General features: G+C 42.7%; 1 protein-coding gene across 1 annotated transcript in view; it reads right to left on the minus strand.

Annotated features, from left to right (window-relative positions):
- The window catches only part of il1rapl2 (interleukin 1 receptor accessory protein-like 2), a 437,686-nt gene extending 415,567 nt beyond the window's left edge, over positions 1–22,119 (minus strand). The window contains exon 1 of the mRNA XM_068325785.1: positions 22,001–22,119. The gene's annotated coding sequence lies outside the window, so the exon portion shown is untranslated. The remainder of the gene's footprint in view (positions 1–22,000) is intronic.
- Between the last annotated feature and the right edge of the window lie 339 nt (positions 22,120–22,458).

The following is a 22,458-nucleotide window of genomic DNA, read 5'->3' on the forward strand; positions in this document are numbered from 1 at the left end:
GGTAAGGTGCAGTTATTGTTCTACTGGCATGCTCCTTGGATACCTACATCATGGCTGAAGACCATAATGTCTTCTCCATCATCCTAGGTTTGGACTTTCTCAGCAAGACCTCCACCATCATCAATATGGGAGACCAGACATATGGGGTCAAGGGGGGCAGTGGTCATGATTTCAATCCACTTCTACCACCCTTTTTAGAGCATGACCAAATAAAGCAGCACAATGCAAGTCTTTACATGGCTGTTCCAGCTACTCCGCCCTCTGTGTCTAGCCCCCTCCCCCTTCTGATTCAACTGCTTTTACATGTATTGAATACCCTCCTGAGTTTGGTGTACTGCTGTATTCCTGGCTAAAAGTGTGTTCAGGGAAACTTGGAAGGACAACAGTGGAAGAAAACAAGATCTTCACCACAGACAAAGTCCCTGTCTGCTGCAAAGCATACTATGTGTATCTGTACAAACGTCAAATTATTGCAGAGCTTATTGATCAGATCCTCAAGGATGACATTATTGAGCCTTCTCAGTCGGGTTGGGGTGCTCCTGTGGTTCTAGTAACCAAACCTGATAGGTCACTTAGATTCTGCGTGGAATACCGTTGCCTGAATGCCAAGACACACTCAGATGCTTACCCCATGCCTCTTATTCACAAACTGTTGGAGTCCATGCATGGAGCAGCCTTTTTCAGCACACTTGACCTAAAATCTTTTTATTGGCAGGTAGCCATGTCACCGGAGAGTAGGGCCAAGACAGCGGTAATTACCAATGGGCCTTTACCACTTCAAAACCATGCCTTTTGGTCTCAAAAATGCTGGGGCCACATTTCAAAAGCTGATGGAGAAGGTCTTAGGCGAGTTAAGGGGTCACATTTGCTGTGTATACATTGATGATGTTATAGTGTACTCAGCCACTGCTCAGCAACATATTAAGGATCTCAATGCTGTTATGAAGAAGCTACATGAGGCAAATCTAACACTCGATTTAAAAAAAAAGCCTCTTCTTCCAACGTGAACTGACTTTCTTGGTCATGTTGTCTCAGAGAAAGGGGTGCATGTAGACCCTGAAAAGACCAAGGCTGTGACTGGTTATCCGACCCCCACCAACAGTGGTTGCTTGGTCTTGTTGGGTGGTACCACAAATTCACTGAACATTTTGCCGATTTGGCAGCCCCTTTAAACCTCCTGAAGAAGAAGGATGTGCCATGGGAATGGAATGAAAAGTGTCAGCAGAGATTCGACCAACTAAAATCCTACAATTGTTCATGCTCCCGTCCTGTCCCAACCTGATCATGCTGCTCCCTTTGAAGTCCCCATCGATGCAAGCAATGTAGGTTTAGGGTCTGTGCTTATCCAAAGGACTAATGAAGAGGAGAAGGTCATTGCTTATGCCTCCAGAGGTTTAAACAAAGCTGAATGTAATTACTCAAACTCGGAAAAGGAGTGTCTGTGCCGTCGTGTGGGCAGTTGAAAAGTGGAGACACTACCTTGAGAGGGTTGAATTCTCATTTCATACCAACCACGCAGCTTTAACCTGGGAATTCAATCTTCCCGATTGACCTGATGGATACTCCAACTTCAGCAATTCTCTTTTAAAGTCCACTATCGTAAAGGTTTACAAAACATCGTGCCTGATGCTCTTTCCAGAAGTGTTCCTCCAACCTCCTTGACAGTAGCGTACATTGCCCTGAACCCGTCTCATTCTTCTGCCGATCTACCCATTTCTTTATCTGAAATAGGAGAAATGCAGGGAAAGGATGCAGAAGTCAGTGAATGGCCAAAGAGTCCATTCCCAGCGATTCTGGATCCAGGCCAGATTGAGTGGGATTCACCGTTTTGCAGGGGTTGCCCTACTGGCGGTCACCTGTAAAAGGATGAAACAAGTACCAACTTGTGGTCTACAAAGAGCTTGTGGAAGAAATACTTACATACTTTCATGGCCATCCATTAAGTGGAAATCTGGGCCGACTGAGAACACTCTTGAAAGTCATTGAAGTGGCCTGGTGGTCGTCCGTTTGTAGGGATGTTTGGAAGCATGTTAATGACTGTAACATCTGCCAAGCCTACAAACCTGACAACCAGCAGCCAGCGGGTTTCATGCAGGCTACTCCTGTTGAAACTCCCTGGGAGAAGCTGGGGATGGATTTGATGGGTCAATTTCCTGAATTTAAGAAAGGAGGTGTGTTTTTATTCGTCATTGTGGATTATTTTACAAAATGGATGGAGATGTTTTCTTTGAAGGACAACAAAACACATTGCCTTGTTACCATCTTGAAGGATGAAATCTCCTGATTTGGTGTTCTGCGTGACGCGGCCTCAGATCAGCTCGGCAGTTTACAAGCAATGAGATGGAAAACCTCTGCAGGGCTTGGGGAGTGACCCAAAAGTTCACCACCAGCTATCACCCCAAAGCCAACCTCAGAACGCTCAAACCGAACCATTAAGATGATGATTGCCTCCTATGTTTGGGACAACCACAGGAACTGGGATCAGTGGATCAGAGAATTCTGTTTTGCCATCAACACAGCCTACCAGGAGATCACTGGACAACCACCTGCCGTGTTAATGTTGAGAAGATCTCTGAGAGGACCACTGGAAAGGGTAATCACACCGCCGTCACCTCATCAACCTCCGTATTCCCTCCTAGAGAGGCAAATTGAACTGATTAATCATATCAAGAGGAGAGTTGAAGCGTGTCAATCCAGACAAGTCAGGTATTATAATACCCACAGGAGAGGTGCACAGTTCCCGCTGGGAGACCTGGCCAGGGTCCTCGCTCACCCACTCTCATCCGCAACTGAACACTTTTCATCAAAGCTTGCACCCAAGTGGTCGGGACCAGCTACTGTGATGACGAAATTAGGCCCTATCAATTATCAAATACAGTGGAATGACCACAAGACGAAAATAGACACTATTAACGTAGTGAACCTGAAATCCTATTTTGGGGTTCAGCCTCCTGTGCCTCCGGCTGGGGGGGATCTGTGACACCGTCACTTTAGTAAAGTATTGGATGTATAAAACAATTACATGTATATGAATACATATCAATGAAGGTAAATTATGCAAGAAATGGGTGAATTCTTGATATGTTTGTTCCGTAAATTTGCACTGATGGATGGACTAATGGCCAGGGAAATTGACGCACCTGACAGGGAGGCTTGAACCAGAGACATGTTACCGAGACTCGCAGATGATACGAGGAGGGAGGAGGAAGTCAGAGATCCAGTAGCCCAAGTGGAGAAACTTGTGCCGATATGAAACTAACTGGATTCCGAAAATGAAATATTCCTTACACCGTGAGATGGAGGAAACGGTCAAGTCCTAGCAGTCAGCACAGTGAATATTTGCAGTCAGCGCAGGTGAAGGCACCTCTCCCTCTCTGGTGAGACCGAACGATTTTGTTTCTTTTATTTCTTTTTGTGTTCTCGGCCGGGGTGGGGGGTTGTCCGTTTTTGAGGATTACTAGTTTTTTTGGTTATTCGTTTTCCCCCCACTGATGAACAATCCAGTGACGTGACCATCAGTCACATCTGAGTGTGGATGTCGGTGCGCGCAGTGGTGGATGCGTAAACTGGTTTCAAACAATTCCCCCATTCCCCCATTTTGGGGAAATGGGGGAATGTTGTTTATTAATTTTGTTGTTTGTTCACATGTTTACAAATACAGTATTTTCCGCACTATAAAGTACACCTAAAAGCCTATAATTTTTTCATAATCTCGTAGTGCGCTTTATAATCCGATGCGACTTGTATATGGATTAATATTAATATTAGTATTGGTTAAAAACAAGATCGCTGAAAAAAAGCCGGCAGTCATGCTGCACTATGTCACCAGGAGCACCGTCAGACAGTATTCAGGCCGTACTACGCCCCCTAACAACGGTAGTCATGGGGCGTTGCCGAAGTGCCGACTCTCAATACTGCTGTTTGACGGCAGAGCAGCCTGCTGAGAAGAACACCGGTGACCGGCTACGACAACGAAGCAAAACATTGGGAATTTTCAACAATTCTATTAATAAGGTTTGACCGACTGACTGATCTCAGTATTTCCCAACTACTGTGGTGCTGGAAATAACCCACTTTAAAGTTAATTGGTCTAATAAATGCTATTGTCGAGTGTCAGTACTGGATTCTAGTGACAGTCAATTCTATTACTTTGCGGAAACACACGGAAAAACTGGCATAAAGGCGAATGAAAGACCCTCAAAGCTGAACTTCCAGCCTTTTCTGAAATATCAAGAGCAGTCACTGCTAGACAAAGGTATCTGGTGTGCTGCACTGATTTACAAATGTAGTTGATAGCTCTGGGGGGGAGGCGGAGGGGCGCATTGAGGTTTGTGTATTCTGTCTGCAGTGACATGCTGTGAGATTCACGACGGTGAGATTATCTCACAGATACTAATGTAGTCTGTGATGCAGTCCGTCAGGTTGTTGATGTCCTCCCCATGTGGCCTACAGAGCACATCCCGGTCCGTGGTGTCAAAGCAGTCCTGCAGTGCCTCAGCAGCCTCCTGAGACCATTTACGGACCATCTTGGTGTGGACAGGCTGCCTCCTGACCAGCGGGACGTACCTGGGATTTAGCAGGACCAGGTTGTGATCTGATCTCCCAAGGGGAGCAAGGGCTGTCCTGCTGTATGCATCTTTGGTGTTAGCATACAGCAGGTCCAAAGACTTATTGTTCCTGGTGGGACAGTCCACATATTGGTGGAATGTGGGCAGCAATCGGTCCAAGGTGACATGGTTGAAATCACCGGTGATCACTATGAAGGTGTTCGGGTGCTGCGTCTGCACCCTGGCGACAGTGGAGGTGATGACGTCACATGCCGTTGGTGCGTCAGCTGATGGGGGAAGTAGGTTCCAATTATAACAGCCGACGTGAACACCCGAGGCAGGTAATGTGGCTGCATTCCCACGGCAAGCAGCTCGATGTCCGGGCTGCAGAGACATTCCTTCATGTGCACGTGTCCCGAATTGCACCACTCCTCACTAATATAGAGTGCAATCCCTCCTCCTTTCTTCTTGCTGCTACTAATTATGTCTTTGTCCGCGCCAACAACACTGAAGCCGGGTACCGCCACGCTGTCGTCCAGGACGTGCGGGTGCAGCCATGTCTCCATGAAACACATCACGCTACACTCATTATACTCCCGCTGGGTTTTAACCAGCGCGGCGAGCTTGTCCACCTTACTGCCCAGAGACCTCACGTTCCCAGTAATAATGGCCGGCACTGCCGGATAAAACCTCATCTTTTTCGCCTTCAGCTTTGGCCCAGCTCTGCGGTCCCGACGCCTCCTCCTAAGGTCCTCCGGGATGTCTGGCCTCACTCTTGGCAGCGGCCCAGCAGGGCGCAAGCGCGATCAGCTGGTCGCGGGTATAAACAATGCGCTCACCGGTTGCCATGGGTATCACGCGAATAAAAAAGTTGGGGATATGTCCAGAAAAGTTTCAAAAGGATAAGAAAGTCGTCACCAATCTGGTTGGCAACAGCAGGAAGTAAAAAAAACAAAGATGAAAGGGCAAAAATGAAGGAGAAACGATACAAAAGGAGAAATGATACAAAAACAAAGAAACACATGGGAGCTACTGTAACAGTCGCCACTTAACACGGCGCCATGTTTATCACGGATGTTTAGAGGACTAATTTCCTTTTCATTGTTCTAAAATTGAATGTCCTCTTTTTTTTTTCTGCTTTCTTCGGTGCAGAGTAATTGATGTTTGATTTTCAATGTGTTCACACTTATGGGTTAAAATTATCATAATTAGCATTTACTTAGTCTACTCTACTGAGTCTACTGAGTTAATTCTTATGAAGAGGTTTGAAGGGAGCTCTTACGTTGGTTCTATAAAGTTCCCCAACACAAACATGATTTGTGGATTTGTTTTAGGGAATTATTATTTTACCTTGTTCTGGGAGAGTTAGAAGGGTGGGAGGGGTGGGTGAAAACTACACCAGACTTGTTTCCTCAACGGATTAATTTCTTTGTGTATTTGCTTTCTTGCCTTAAATAGTCAGATATCAATTTCAGTCATATGGCATTTCTTAACCATTAGGCTATGACTGACCCTAAATATCACAAAAGAACAGCGAGGCTCAGTCAATTTTGTGAGTTGGAATGTAAAGTCACTTAACCATACTGCAAAGAGTAAGATAGTATTTACTCATTTAAGCCAACTTGAAAACCGACACCGCATTTCTCCAGGAGACACACATATGCACAGCAGACCTCTCTCAAATAAGGAAAGGGTGGGCAGGAGAATTATATCACTCTTCTTTCAATGCAAAGGGCAGAGGGGCAGACATCCTAATTAATAAGAATATAACTTTTAAAATATCAAGTGTCAATTCCGACCTGTCAGGGCGCTACATTATTGTTGTGGGACAACATTTCTCATTCCCAGTGATCCTAGCAAATATATATATATATATTATATATTATATATTATATATATATATTATATATATATATTATATATTATATAGAAGTACTCCGATGACACCGCGATAGTGGCATGTATCCGGGAGGGTGATGAGGGGGGGTACAGGGCATTGGTGGCTGACTTCGTGGAGTGGTGCCAACAGAACCAGCTCCAGCTCAACGTCTCCAAGACAAAGGAGATGGTTCTGGATTTCCGGCGGGCACCTCCCTCTCCACAGCCGGTGATCATCAATGGCAGTGAGGTGGAGGTGGTAGAAAACTATAAGTACCTGGGACTGCAGCTAGACAGCAGACTGGACTGGTCACTCAACTCCAACTGTGTGTACAAGAAGGGGCAGAGCAGGATGTACTTCCTAACATCAACATCAACATCTGTCCTAAGCTCCTTTTCATGTTCTATCAGTCCGTAGTCTCCAGTGTGCTGTCATACGCCATTGTGTGTTGGGGTGGGGGGGCCAGGAAAAGAGATATGGACCATCTGAACAGACTCATCCGCAGAGCGGGCTCAGTGGTCGGGCTGAGCCTGGACTCTGTGGATATGCTTCTGGAGAGCAGGACCATGTCTAAAATTAAGGCCATCATGAACAACACCAGGCACCCCCTACACACCACCTTCTCCCAGCAGAGAAGCACCTTCAGCGGCAGACTGCTGTCACACAGCGCCTCCACAGAGAGGCTGAGGTCCTCCTTCGTGCCCCGTGCCATCAGGGGGTACAATGACTCTCTCAGGAGGAGCGGGGGGGAGGTGGCGAGGTCAGCAAGGGGGTGGAAATGGATTTAATTTAATTTAAATTTAATTTTATACTGTTGTATATATATATATATATATATATATAAAATGTATTTATTTATTTTTTATACTGTTTTTATATTTTAATTCAATTTTATACTGTTTAGATTTTATTTTATACTGTTTATATTTTAATACTGTAATATTTTTAAATTTTATACTGTTTATATTTTTAGTTATAGTTTAGTATATAAGTCCTGTTAGTGCTGCATGTGCCTGTCTGTTAGTGTAATGTATGTCTTGTGGTATGTCCTGTGATGTCAGTGTTTCCTTTTCTCCTGGTGTTTATCCAGTATTATTTGTTAAGTAATGCCTGAGCAGTGGATATATGCAATTTCCTCCGGGATTAATAAAGTATCTATCTATCTATCTATCTATATATATATATATATATATATATGTAGCAAACTGGGATGACCCTGCTTTCTTTTAAAATATTTGCTCTCGCTTACCAAACATGGCATCACGCCACCTTATCTTTGGGGGTGACATAAATTGCGTACTTTCTCCTATCCTTGACCGCAGTGTTTCCAAAATGACATCTCTAATTCAGCCTGTACTATTCAGCTTTTTCTTAAGACATATGGCATAGCTGATGAGTGGTGATTTCGCAAACCCATTTCTATAACATATACCTATTTTTCTGCAGCTCATAAAAGCTGCTCTTGTATAGATGTTTCTTTTTCTAAATAAAATGCTTCTCTTGTCTGATCAAATGTGATTATGAGGCAACAGTTATTTTAGATCATGGTCCACTACCATGACAATCCGTATTCCAAATATACAACATGGTTACCGTCCTTGTAGATTCAACCCTCTCCTTTTGGCCGAGGAATCCTTTGTTAACTTTATCTCAGATGAGATAAAATTGTTTCTTAACACTTTTCGAACACCGTGAATGTTTAGCTCAATTTTATGGGAAAAAGTCAAGGTTTTTCTAAGAGGATAGATAATTTCATGCTCTTCTTCTTTTCCTTTCGGTTTTTTCCTTCAGGGGTCTTCCTCTAGGACTCCTGCCTGGCAGTTTAGAACTCAGTATCCTTCTACCAATATATTCACTATCTCTCCTCTGGGCATGTCCAAACCATCTCAGTCTGGCCTCTCTGACTTTATCTCCAAAACCTCTAACATGTGCTGTCCCTCTGATGTACTCATTCCTGATCCTATCCATCCTGTTCACTCCCAAAGAGAACCTCAGCATCTTCATCTCTGTTACATTCAGCTCTGTCGCCTGTCTTTTCCTCAGTGACACTGTCTCTAGACCATTGGTTCTTAACCTGGGTTTGATCAAACCCTAGGGGTTTGGTGAGTCGGTCTCAGGGGTTCAGCGGAGATGGAGGTGAAGACAAAACACCGATACATCGTGTCGGGTGTTTTTGCCGAACATACATAAATCACCGTGTACGTTTGACACATCATTTCAATTTGTGATGACACGCCCCCCTTGCCATCACTGGCTGCAGGTGATCACGCTACATCGATTAGCCTACCTGTGCTACATGGGATTTTGCGCACTCCATATTCGATTTATGCCTATCATGATGGTACGTCATCTGATTGCTTTCTTAATATTTTAATTCATCATAACTATGTTGAGCAAAAAAAGAAAGTGGTCGGACGAATATGTGCAACTTGAATTAACATGTACTGTATAACGGAACATCATGGTAGTCAGCTTTCTGCATTTTTTGCAATGTCAAGTTGAGCAACTCTAGTCTCGCACTGGCAAAAATAAAAGAACAATTCCTTAACCTGCATGGAAAACAAAAGAAACAGCCTTTGCTGTGAAAATGACACAAGAGTAGCACTTGCCAAGGTGATTTCCGGTTACTCATCAGGCTCGTTAAGAAAAACCAGCAGCTATGTTTCCTGAACTGTTAGCAAATTCCCCGACTCACAAATCATATATCCCTCCTGGACTCTAAACTGTTGACCTACCAACAGAATTATTTTGTACATAGAATGAAGTATTATGAAAACTGATTATGATAACAGAAGCATAAGATGAATAATTACTCATATTTAGAAAATGTTGTGCATTTTTACTTTAACCAATATAACAGCTAAATATATGAAGGCAGGAAATACATTGTGAGGGATCAAGCATCAGAAGGTCAATAGCTGGAATAAAACTTACAGCCAACTAGTGTGGACATAAACCTCTGTGCATTGGGGAGCATATTATTCACTGCCCCACCTACACTGTGGATGTATGTTTATCATTGAGAAATATGTCATTAACTGAGATGAGAGAATGAGTTGTGAGGGTAAAGTATCCTGTAATAAGCTGAACACCGGCAGTTGCAGAGGGAAGAGTGTAATTTAGACACTAACAGCTGTGAAATATCCAGAATATGTAGAACCATGGTCAGTATGTCTGAATATTTCCTTCATGGTGCATCACTGCTTTATGGAATATTTGTGGGGAAAAATTTACAGCTTTCAGATGGAAAACAAACTACAGGTAGTCCTCAAGAAATGAACATTCAAATTATCAAACAGTTGGAGATACGAACAACCATGTGCCGCCATATCTGACTACTGCAGTTCCCCTTTCTGCTGCAACAACCTCCGAGCAGCGTAACATCAACCCCGCGTAGATTAAGATTACACATGTGTCAAAATAACTCAGCAATATCAGACAAAGTGAACAGTTTGCTCTGATGACGGACTTTATGTTTTGTCTTTCCTGTCGACGCGTCATCTGCAGCGTTTCGTTCTTCTTTTATCCACATCTCTGTGAATGTCTGAGCAGAGAATGAATGCACAATGTCTGTGTATCGTGAACATAGAGACTGAAGACAATTCAGGTCAGTTCACGAACAACCTCTTTGAACCAACTGTGTTCATAGGTTGAGGACTACCTGTAGGCTGTTTTATTTTGACAGGGAGAGGGAGGTCATGTTGTTGGTCTCAGATTAAAAGGTTTTTAAGTTTATGTTTGTTTATTTTGTCTGCCTTTTATTTTCAAAGTTTTTATTCATTCTGTGTTTGTTTGTTTGTTTTTCTTTCCACTTCTGGTTCTCTTTACTTTAGATCCTTTCTGGCCCTTCCATCACACTTGTAAGTTTTCATTTTACCTCTCGCCTTTGATTTTTTTGCCTCATCCGTGTCTCAACTGGTTAGTTTTTCCCTTGCAATTCTAGTGTCTTTTGTCTGTGTGATTCCTGTTAGTCGTTTTTGTGCTACCAAAACTTCTAAAGGATGCAATGTAAGACTACAAAAGGGTCTGAGACATCAATTCAAGAAATAAAACAAAATATCTAAGACTTGGGTCAAAAGATACTCAGAGGGGCATATTAAAGTAAAAGAAGAGGGTATAGCTGTTCATCACCTTTCAGAACCTATAAGTGGGCAACACAGTCCAAATGTAACAACTTTGTGTGTGTGTGTGTGTGTGTGTGTGTGTGTGTGTGTGTGTGTGTGTGTGTGTGTGTGTGTGTGTGTGTGTGTGTGTGTGTACGCATGTCCTGTTGTGTGCATCTCATCAAGAATGTTACCGTAAGGACTTTTATCTTTTGCCTTCTGAGTTTGGTTTGATGATACTACAAATATTTTTATTGTTCTCAAACACACTTCTGTTTTCTCTCAAACACATTTTGTCATTCTTCTTTCACCCACACTTTTTCTATCTCCTCTCTTCCTCCAATACTCCTATTCTCACAGAGCCCCCCTCATCACACACATCACCAAACACTGAGCTCTCTTTATCTTGTCCTTTCTACCACCCCCTCTGCATCGCCTGACATCCATCACACACACACACACACACACACACACACACACACACACACACACACACACACACACACACACACACACACACACAGGTCTATCTGTTTATGCCCTTTTTCCCTCTAATAAACACTGACACTTGCTCAGGGACCAGCGGCAGCTTGTTTAATGTTGGAGCTACTGTCAATGCAAAAAATTGGAGTGCAAGCATGCAGAGATTTTGATTTGACTTTTAAATTTTGTTTATTCATAAAAGCCAAATTACAAGAATGTCACGTTGACACAAATTCCAAAAGATATACACACAAAAAGGAATTCAAAAACAAACACTGGTATGATTTTCAATAGTACTGTGTGTTTTCTGAACAAAGAAACAATCTAACCTTTTAAAATTTATCAAACTAAAAACACACAGGTTAGAGAGAGACAGTTATATTTATGTGCAAACTTTTCAACTTATATTCGTCAAAGTAAAAATTCAACAAACAAATGAAGAAAGACAGGAGACATCAGCAGTCTTAGCTATTACATACACACACACACACACACACACACACACACACACACACACACACACACACACACAAAGAGAGAACAAATACTGTTAGAGAACTAAACTCCCTCGCATCTTTCATCTTCTTTGTTGCATTGCTTTCTGTCTGTCTGTCTCTGATAATGATATCCTCACACGAGGGCACAGGTAGATCTCAGCAGGGTCATAGTTTGTATAATGCATACATCACATGTACTCAGAGAGTGCATGTGATGTGATGTGTGCTATGCAGAATAAGTGATATAAAATAAGTGAGTGTGGATATGTGAATTGCTGACATCTGCAGTCAATCTGTCATGCCGAAGAGGGTTGGGACCCAAATGCAGGACACCGGTGGAACGGTTTGCATCCATACTTTAATGTATAAGTTCAAGTTAAATCAAGGAAACACAAGGATAGCAGAAGTAAAAAAAAACAACCTGGCCAAGAATCAAAGTCCAAGCCGGCTGCTAAGTAGTGATGTCCACTTTGTTCCGGTGCTCCGATACCCGCACTGGACTCGGTGGGCGTTCCCATGTGAAAAACTGCTCCGGACCCTGCTTCAAACATGGAAAAACCACGTGACTGATGACGTTTGGCACACCGAGTGCTCCGAAACACTAAACGCGCCATTCACCAGGTGACACACTGGCGCTCCATTCACCAGGTGAAACAGTTTAGTGGACCAGATCAGTGGGTGATCCGGAACACCGGCAAGTCCCAAATGTGATAAAATGGAGAAACAGTGCAGTGTGCTGCCAACTGTGTCAATATCCCTTGGATTGATTACATTGGCGTTCCAATTGCTGATGGACAATTTGCGTCATAATTACTTTACAATGGATGCAACCAGAAAGAGATCCCAAGTCTGGGAACATTTAGGACTGGTGCCGCATAACAAAGTAGATTTTAATTTCTAAGAATCTTATTTTCAGGTTCTGTTGCTCACACAGTAGAAAATAATAAACCACACACGACATTTTTAATTTGCAGGTGTTTGCCTTGTTCCCAGGACCTGACATACAGTAACAACACGTCATCAATGATGAGACATTACTGATCCAGACATGAGACTGAAGCCGGTGGTGCTGCTGTGACGACATCTCGGAATCCCGACTTTTATTTCACAACATAGACCGTGTTTTTTTTTCAGTGACACTAATCCTCCTATGTAACTCACGCACACAAACACATACAGTATGTTCATGTGACTATATATATTACATGCATGAACATGTAATCTATATCTCTTATTACTGTATTGAACCTTACAAGGACCAACAATCATAAAACAATTATTGGCCTGAATATAAGACGGCCCTGATTATAAGACGACCCCCTCTTTTTCAAGAGGTCTTTTTGAACACAAAATTTAATTTTTATACAGAAAATGATTACAGTACATCTGAAACAAATGATTCTAACAATATATTTGAGAGAAAAAGCATGTTATTTTGCCTCATTCAAATCATGAAAAAGCTGTCTATCACATCTCGAGCTCTTGTAGGAGTCGCTCTGAGGACCACGGAAAGCCTTTCTCTGACTGTGAGCATGTTTTAGGCGATCTTTTTGAGCTCTCCATCTCCGTACATTACACTCTGTGACACCATATTTCACAGCTGCTTTGCAATTGTTTGAAGAATCTGCCTCATTTATCACCATCATCTTGAAGTTTGCATCATAACTTCTCCTCAGCTGCCGGTTACCTGGCCAATCTTCGACCCACTTTTTTCCAGATTGTCGCTACATTTCTCCATTTTCTGTTATCTCCTCTCTTATTTTCTTCTCTTTTCTTTCTCACCGCCATTTTTTATTTTTCTTCTTTGTGCTACCGCTATTTATTTTTTTTCTTCGTGCTACTGCTATTTTTACTTTTCTTCTTCGTGACCGGGGTTTTCTTCTTCGTGACACCCCAGGCTTTGGCCTGGGGAGTTCAGCATTCTCTTTAAAGATATCTCGCTCCATCTAGCGTTGTGAATGGGTATACTGTCTAGACCCCGAATGTAAGACGACCCCCACTTTTTCAGTCTTATTTCAATGTAAAAAACACCGTCTTATATTCGGGCCAATACGGTACCTATAAGGCTACAATATAGCTAGCAAGGATTAACACATTTAATTATTATATATATAGTTTTATTTAGAAAATATATGCAATACAGGAAACGCAAAGTGCTGTTTTCTGGGCTCACTGGCTGTTGTGTGGTTGCAGTACAGTCACCCTGCCAAACAAGGTGTCCACATTCTCAATGAATGGGGCGCCGAGTAAGAAAGAAAGAAAGAAGGTATACTTTATTAATCCCCAGATGGGGAAATTTCTTTTCCACTCAGATGTACATTTGTGTTAGTTACAGTTAGTGTGTACAGGCCCCTGAAACACGAAAACAGCACACCAGGGGCCTGTAAGCATGCAATTAGTACACACAACATCAAACAGCACATGGGGAGGCAGAGTGACAGGCAGCGACTTTCGGGGCGCGCCACAATTGAGCAGCTTGTAAGGGGGACAGCGCCTTGCTCAGGGGTGCCTCGGCAGTGGCCGGGAGGTGAGCCGACACCTTCCATTGTCAGCTCACACCCTGGGTGCCTGGGCGGGAACGGGAGTCGATCTTTGATCCATGAGCGCATGCTCTACCGCTGAGCCACTGCCGCCCCGTAACAGTTTTCGGCACAAATGTCTCAAACGGTTCGAAGCCCCATGGGGCACCTTCAGACATCACTACTTATAAGCCTCAGGCTACTCAGCCCGATCAGGTACAGCTGGAGAGACAAACAACAGGTGTGGAGACGAGGCTTGGCCTCTCCTCCTGCCACACCCCAGCACAGCAGAGCACCAACACCAAACTGTGACACAATCTTCTCCATATATGATGTCCCAAGGAAAACCTTTGTCAAACTAGGGCCCATTTAATCCCATATTTTGTGTTATTGTAGCAGTCTGCGATGTAAGTGCTGCAACAATTTTCTTGCGTTCAAGTGAAGGCTCTAATTCTTCTATTAAGACTGCAAATGTTTGTACATTGATGGAAAGGTTACAAGTTCAAATGATGAATCAAAACAATTCACAAATTTTAATAATGCTGTTGGAGTCAAACACTAAGGCAGACATGTCAAGACACACTCAAAGAAACCCACTCACACACAAACACATACACACACTGATAACCAGCTATTCTTGTACCAAACAGACCAGTGCAAAGCCATTAGTCTGCTTCAGCCACACATCCAATATTAAAGACAGCCTGCAGCCCTGTTCTGTGACACTATCTGTCTCTCCCAAACTGCATGAGTCATGCTGTTTGGTCTCAGACGCAGTCTGTGTTTTACATGAAAACATAAGCTGCCTTGTCATCATTATGAAAGATGTAGTATTTATCCCTCTAATCCCTGCAAGACAGGCTACATTGGCCTGAATCTGATGTCAAGCATCTTGTTATTCTTGCCTAAATGTTTAGTTTAGCACCTCAGTTCTAAAATGGTCTTTTTCAAGAGTATAAAATCCCATTGTTTTTGACAGCAACTGGTGCAGAAATTGCGATGCATGACCTTCTCCAACTGGACAACCTTTGTTCAGGTCTCTTTTTGACAGGAAATCATTCTAGTTAAGTGTTCTTGAATAAACGTGTGATTTTGTTTAATACGAGCTTCTGGTTTGTGTTTCAGACATTCAAAGCAAATCTGGTGAACCTGGAATCAAATGACGAATCACAGTTATTCATTCAAACAGTAATTTACAAGCGTCACATTTAATCCATAACAATCCAAATTTAGTGTGGAATAACCAGAGGTGCATTCATTTAACCCTTTATTCCCTAACAGACATCTGGGGCTGCTGCTCTATACATGATTTTCGCAATGTGTCCTGAGTCTGGCTGCAGAAAAACAGCCATAACTATAACTATTAAGTCACTGATCAAATTTCATTGTTGAACTCCAAATATATTTTCCTTCACATTAATATATTTGATAAACATATAAATTGAGCAAAATATTGTTTTTTAAAGTTTATATTGAAAGACATTAGAGAGAGGGGTATTAATGAGTGGAGGTGGAAGGTGAGTCTTAGAGGGCATGTGTTACGCTCCGTTAGTTAGCAGAGCATCGCAGGCAGCAGCCAGAGGGACAGTCTAACACTTGGAGTTGGACGGTTGTCATTCCCTAACAAACTGTCCAACTTTGCCGGAAATATCTTCACATAGTTGTAAAAATTCCAAATTCATTACTACTATCATCGCTGGAATTGACGACACACATCCTTTTTATCATGCCTGTAGTCGACACTCATCTGTAGTGTGACGTGATTTACCATGCAAAGACAGAATTAGGGATAAGGGACATGAATTAACCCTATGACAAGCAGAATCAGCAGATCTTCTCACTTTCATGTAAATGTACCAAAAGTAAAGTAACTGTTGCAACTGAGCTTTATTTGTCCTCCTTACAAATATTATATCAGCGTTCATGGTGGACTACTAACCTCATGGTGACACAAGCCAGTAAATCTGAAAGCTAAGCCAGTGGATATTTCTTCTTTCAACCACTCAAACAGCAAGGCTGATTGAGATAGCACTTATTCGACCACTTAAGAGGATAATATATTCATTAATCAGTCATTGGATGCTTTCACACACTCGTATTTACATCACACTCTAAAGAGGGGGGGCTGAAATTAGGTCTGGGAACTGAGGGACTGATCATTGGACACCCTGAGCTCTCTGACAGAAAGTTGACATCATCACTGTTGAATGTGAGGCTGTGATCTGACTGTTACTTCAGCATCAGTCAACCATTCAGCAGCAACACAGGCAAGTTAATACTTCAAACGTTATACCCAACTGTCAACTACCGATGTTCAGTGACTTCTTCTCTCCTTTCGGCTTTTCCCTTCAGGGGTCACCACAGCGAATCAGTTGCCTCCATCTAACTCTGTCTTCTGCATCCTCATCTCTCACACCAACTACCTTCACATCCACTTTCACTACATCCATAAACCTCTTCCTTGGTCTTCCTCTAAGCCTCCTGCCTGGCAGTTCAAAACTCAGCATCCTTCTACCAATATATTCACTATCTCTCCTCTGGACATGTCCAGACCATCTCAGTCTGGCCTCCCTGACTTTATCTCCAAAACCTCTGACATGTGCTGTCCCTCTGATGTACTCATTCCTGATCCTATCCTATCCCAAAGAGAACCTCAGCATCTTCATCTCTGCTCCCTCCAGCTCGGCCTCCTGTCTTTTCCTCAGTGACACTGTCTCTGATCAAACATACCGTATTGGCCCGAATATAAGACGTTGTTTTTTGCATTGAAATAAGACTGAAAAAGTGGGAGTCGTCCTACATTTTGTGTCTAGACATTATACCCATTCACAATGCTAGATGGCGCCAGATCTTTAAAGCGGATGCTGAATTTAATTCCACAGACCAAAGCGAACCCCTGTCCCAAAGAAGAAAACTAAAAATAGCGGTAGCACGAAGAAGAAAAATAAAAAATAGCGGTAAGAAAGAAAAGAGAAGAAAAAAAGAGAAGAGATAACAGAAAATGGAGAAATGTAGCGGAAAACTGGAGAAAAGTGGGTCGGTTCTCGGATGGTAGCAAGGTTGGTGCCACTCACCATTCATTTACAAATGTGATTGCACTTTAGTTTACATATTTAAATGTTCAGATATTAAGATGTGATAGACAGTTTTTGCGTGATTTGAATGAGGCAAAATAACATAATTTTTCTCTCGAATATATTGTTATAATCATTTGTTTCAGATGTACTGTAATTATTTTCTGTATAGAAATAAAATTTAGTGTTCAAAAAGTCTTTTTTCAAACTTGAGTCTGGAAAAAGAGGGGGTCGTCTTATAATCAGGGTCGTCTTATATTCGGGCCAATACGATAATTGCTGGTCTCACCACAGTTTTGTACAAATGTCCTTTCATTTTAGCTGAAACTCTTCAATCACACAATGCATCTGACATTTTTCTCAACCTGTTCCATCCTACCTGTACACGCTTCTTCACCTCTTTTCCACACTCTCCATTGTCCTGGACTGTTGACCCTGAGTACTTAAAATCCTCCACCTTCTTGATCTCTTCTCCCTGTAACCTCACTCTTCCACCTGGGTCCCTCTCATTCACACACATGTACTTTATCTTACTGCAGCTAATCTTCATTCCTCTCTTTTCAAGGACAAACCTCCACCTCTAGCTTATTTTCTACCTGTTCCCTGCTCTCACTGAAGATCACAATGTCATCTGCAAACATCAAAGTCCATGGTGATTCCTGTCTAGCCTCATCTGTCAGCCTGTCCATCACCATAGCAAACAATAAGGGGCTCAGAGCTGATCCCTGATGCAGGCCCACTTCCACCTTGCACTCCTCTGTCACACCTACAGTATGACTCACCACTGTCTTACAGTCCTTAAACATGTCCTGCACCGCTCTAACATACTTCTCTGCCAGTTCCTCTCTGGGTACCCTGTCATAGGCTTTCTCCAGATCTACAAAAAACACAATGCAGCTCCATCTGGCCTTCTCTGTACCTCTCTAACAACATCCTGAAAGCAAATACTGCATCTGTAGTACTCTTTTTTGACATGAAACCATACTGCTGCTCGCAAATGCTCACTTCTACCCTTAGTTTATCTTCAAGTACTCTTTACCATAACTTCATTGTATGGCTCATCAGCTGTATTCCTCTGTAGCTGCCATAGCTCTGCACATCTCCCTTGTTCTTAAAAATGGGCACCAGCATACTTCTCCTCCATACCTCAGGCATCTTCTCACTATCCTGTTGAACAACCCAGTCAGAAACTCTACTGCCACCTCTCCTAGACATTTCTATACCTCCACAGGTATATCATCAGGACTGAGTGCCTTTCCAGTCTTCATCCTCTTCAATGCACTCCTCCCTTCATCCTGACTAATATTTGCTACTTCCTGGTCCACAACAGCCACTTCCTCTAGTTTTTGTTCTCTCTCATTTTCTCATTCATCAATTCTTCAAAGTACTCTTTTCATCTTCCCACCACACAACTGGCACCTTCCATCCCTGTCCTTAATCACCCTAACCAGCTGCAAGTCCCTCCTATGTCTGTTTTTCTGTCTTGCCAACCTGTATAGATAAGTTTTTCTTCCTCCTTACTGTCCAACCTAGCATACAAGTCATCATAAGCCCTTTTATTTGGCCTTTGCTACATCTACTTTCACCTTATGCTGCATCTCCCTGTACTCCTGTCTACTCTCCTCAGTACTCTCAGTGTCCCACTTCTTCTTAGCTTACCTCTTTCTCTGTATACACTCCTGTACCTCCTGGGGGACTCTACGGGCACAACGTTTTTCAAAAACACTACAGTCACCACAGCAGCTTTCAATTATCAGAGGTTCATAATTGAAGGCTGCTGTGGTGACTTCTATTCAACAATAGAAGTCTCTAAATCAACCAATTTATAACTGACTCAAAACTGGATTTTCTCTGACTCACTTGGCACTAACCAGTGGACTATTTCACCTTAAAGGGACGGCAGTGGCTCAGCGGTAGAGCAGATGCCTCGTAGACAGATCGCCCTAGCCATCAGTGGATCGAATCCCACTCCCGCCATGATGTCACCAAGAGTGTGAGCTGAAGGTGGGATGTGTCAGCTCACCTCCCAGCCACTGCCGAGGTGCCCTTGAGCAAGGCGCAGTCCCCCCTACAAGCTGCTCAATTTGGGGTGCGTTCCAAAGCCACTGCCCGTCACTCTGTCTACCAATGTGTGTTTAGTTTGATGTGAATGTATTAACTGCATGCTTACAGGCCCCCTTGTGTGCTGGGTTCAGGGGCCCTGTATACTCAACTAACCTGAGTGACCATGTAATTTTCCCCTTGTGGTTATCAATAATATATAATTTTTCTTCTTCTTCTTAATCAAACTACCCCCTCTAGATTTTCATACTTAGACAAACCACAACCTGGATGCCAAGGTCCCATGTGTTGAACATCTCATTCATCCCACCTTCAAACTTCCCAGTTTCACTTCCTTCAGCATTTCAATCATTTACCGCCCTCCCAACCCCAACCCATCCTTCCTTTCAGACTTCACAAAATTCGCCATTTAACTCTACATAGACTCATTATCCATAATACTAGTATTACTAGTCGGAAATCTCAGTTTCCGACCACAATTCATTCCGGAAGGCTGTTCGAATACCGATTTGTTTGAATTCCAAATAACATTTTCTCATTACAAATAATGTAAATGGTCTTAATCCACTCCAAGACGCTAGTAGACTACCTTTTTTCAACATGTTATTTCATAATGTCATTTACAGTATTTGTCTGCACTATAAGGCACACTGGATTATAAGGCGCACCTTTAATGAACTGTTTATTTTATATTTTTTTCATATACAAGGCGCACCAGATTATAAGGCACATATAATAAAAAATATTAAAATAGATTTTAAAAACTAGTGGCTGTAGTTGCGCTATCCGTCCACTAGCTAGAGCATTCATGACTGTGAGTACCTTTAGTCAGCTGTGAATGGCCCTATTGTTATTTCAATGAAGCCATTCTGAGCCTTATCAAGGAAACCTGATCACTTGATCACGTTGCCATCTTAGAAAGAAGTCAACACGCATATTAAAAAAGCTGACATTAAAACTAGTTGAATTCATTACGAGTCCACTCAGTTCGAACAGGGCGGATTATTTCCTGATCTGAACTTTGAACGTTCGTCTTCGCTTATTAAATATTGTTTTGATCGATCGGTAGTCCAGTCGGAGGTGAGGTGCAGCTATTTGCTGTCTAAACAATTTTTAACCAGTTTTTAATGTCAGGCTGCTAATTTACTGACAAATGCGAACACAAACGTAAATGAGCCCCTCCGCCTCCCCCCCAGAGCTATCAAAATTCCCAATGTTTTGCTATGTTATCGTAGCCGGTCACCGGTGTTCTTCTCAGCAGGCTGCTCTGCCGTCAAACAGCAGGAGTGAGAGTCGGCACTTCGGCGACACCCCATGACTACCGTTGTTAGGGGGCCTAGTACGGCCTGAATACTATCTGAGGGTGCCCCTGGTGACATAGTGCAGCATGACTGCCGGCTTTTTTTCAGCGATCATGTTTTTAACCAATACTAATATTAATATTAATCCATATACAAGGCGCATCGGATTATACAGCGCACTACGGGATTATGAGAATATTATAGGCTTTTAGGTGCGCCTTATAGTGCGGAAAATACTATATATATCAAATTGTATAGTAATGAAACATGTCAAAGAAATGTAAAAGAAAGAAGCAAACACGAGAAAGAAAGAAAGAAAGAAAAAAAACATCGACATAATCAGGTTAGCCTAAGGTACGACTTACCGTCGTCTTTTGGACAGAATATTACAGTACCGTAACTCGTACCATGGGTGATGGAACGCAAATTAAGTGAACAATTATTGAATACAGTCACGTAAAATAAAAAGCACATTACCGTCACGTTGTCTCTCGACTTTTCTCACCTTTTCTCGCGCTTGGCGGTGAGAAAAAAAACCAACAATAATAATGATGGATTAGATACAGTATACATAGCGCTTTTCTGGACACTCAAAGACGCTACATTGGATCCATTATTCATTCACTTCTCATTCATACTTGGTGATGGTAGGCTACGGATGTAGCCACAGCTGCCCTGGGGCAGACTGATGGAGGCGTGGCTGCCAATCTGTGCCTATGGCCCCTCCGACCACCACTGGTACAATCACACACAGTCACACACCACTGGAGGCAAGCAGGGTAAAGTGTCTTTCCCAAGGACACAACAACAAATTACTTGGCGGGAGCGGGAATTGAACCGCCAATCTTAAATCAATGGACGATCAGCGATACTACTGAGCCACGGTCACCCCCAAAAGGAGTTTGTTTCGCGTTTGACTTCCGAATTTTGATCGACTTCTAAAAATTACAAATTTTTTGGTCGAATTCCGATTCGTTCGATGTCTAAAGCGTTTGAAAACCAAGGTTTGCTTGTATTGATTTTCACATCCACAATGATTCACATATTTGTAATACCATAATTGACTTCCTGGTCATTCTAAACTCACCACCACAGCTCCCATACTAAAAAAACCTGGACTGGATCAGGAAAGGCTGGCCAACTTCCATCTCCAACCTCCCATTCATTTACAATTTTTTTGATAAATCCTTCGCCTGTCAACTCCAATATCATTTTCATTCCTGTCAGCTTTGATAATCATTTCAATCATATTTCAGCACAGAAGTTCTCTAATTAAAGTCACCAACGACCTCCTGCTTGCTTTGGATTCTGGCTGCCTCTCCATCACCTGCTCCTTGACTGCCTCCTCCATCTTTGATCCCAGCTCTCCTGCCAACCACACATCCAATGATCACCAAAACAGCAATACCCCACCTTCATAACATTGCTCGCCTTCGTCCCACCTCATCTCAATTCACTGCCAAAACTTTAATGTGCATTTATTCCTTCCAGACTTGATTATTGCAGCAGTCTCTTGTATGGTCTTCTTCCACTCACCTTTAAAACTCCAATACGTTCATAACGTAGCTGCCCAGCTACTCGTCCATATCTGTTCCGACCCACATTGCCCCTGTCCTCCAACCACTTCACTAGCTCGACATGCAGCGAGGCATCCAAGTCACGTTCCTCCTTGGTCCCTTCAAATTCCTTAATAAATCTGGCCCCGCTTTACTGCCCCTCCCGCCGCCTACACTCCTCTGACTCCAACCTGTCAATTGCCTTCTGCCCTAATCTAGCAATGTATAGCAGTATTTATAGCAACCTGTCGCTACTTCCTAATAAAAGGGACAACACCAACATAGTGAACACATTTCATTGGTTCTTCAGTGACTTACTGGACAGCAAGTTTAATTATGGTTTTCATTCACTAAGGGATGCTAAATACCTGCACATCCCTTTCCTGTGCATTTTAAATGTCAAATGGCAGTTTTTATGAAGAATGCTAATAAAGATAA

Source organism: Antennarius striatus, chromosome 10 (assembly GCF_040054535.1).
Source record: "Antennarius striatus isolate MH-2024 chromosome 10, ASM4005453v1, whole genome shotgun sequence".
In the NCBI taxonomy this organism is placed as follows: Eukaryota; Metazoa; Chordata; class Actinopteri; order Lophiiformes; family Antennariidae; genus Antennarius; species Antennarius striatus.